This window comes from Nematolebias whitei, chromosome 10, assembly GCF_014905685.2.
Source record: "Nematolebias whitei isolate Nwh7 chromosome 10, NemWhi1, whole genome shotgun sequence".
In the NCBI taxonomy this organism is placed as follows: domain Eukaryota; kingdom Metazoa; phylum Chordata; class Actinopteri; order Cyprinodontiformes; family Rivulidae; genus Nematolebias; species Nematolebias whitei.
The window spans coordinates 2,876,490-2,876,923 of record NC_056507.1 but is presented as its reverse complement, the minus strand read 5'-3'; the positions used below and the strand labels follow the sequence as shown (position 1 = coordinate 2,876,923).

Here is a 434-nt window from a genome sequence, read left to right as displayed (position 1 = left end):
TGTTTCGTGTTGCTGCTGATCTGTTTCGTGTTGCTGCTGATCTGTTCCATGTTGCTGCTGATCTGTTCCATGTTGATGTGTTCATGCGTGCTCATCTGCTCACACAGACTCATGTTCGTGTTGCTATTCGATGTATGTTCTTATGCTATTAGTGCTTAGTGTATATTTAGTTGATGTTTTTCTTAGTTCATATCTTAGATCTTATTACTGTTTTTCTTTTACATTTTATTGTTGGATGTAACTGGGACCCTGTGCACATAATTTCGTTCCACCACATGTACCACATGAGGTGGAATGACCATAAAGAATCTCTGACTCTGAAATTTTGTGGACAAATGTGTATCTTCCGTTATCAGATGGTGAAATTACGTTCCTGGTTGAAGGACATTACAGCTTTTCTTTCCCGTGGTGTTGGATTTGAAGGAGGCTGCTTG

At 39.6% G+C, this 434-nt stretch overlaps 1 protein-coding gene across 1 annotated transcript in view; it reads left to right on the top strand.

Moving 5' to 3' along the window:
• Positions 1–434, top strand: part of tdrd12 (tudor domain containing 12) — a 38,487-nt gene that overhangs the window by 29,245 nt on the left and 8,808 nt on the right.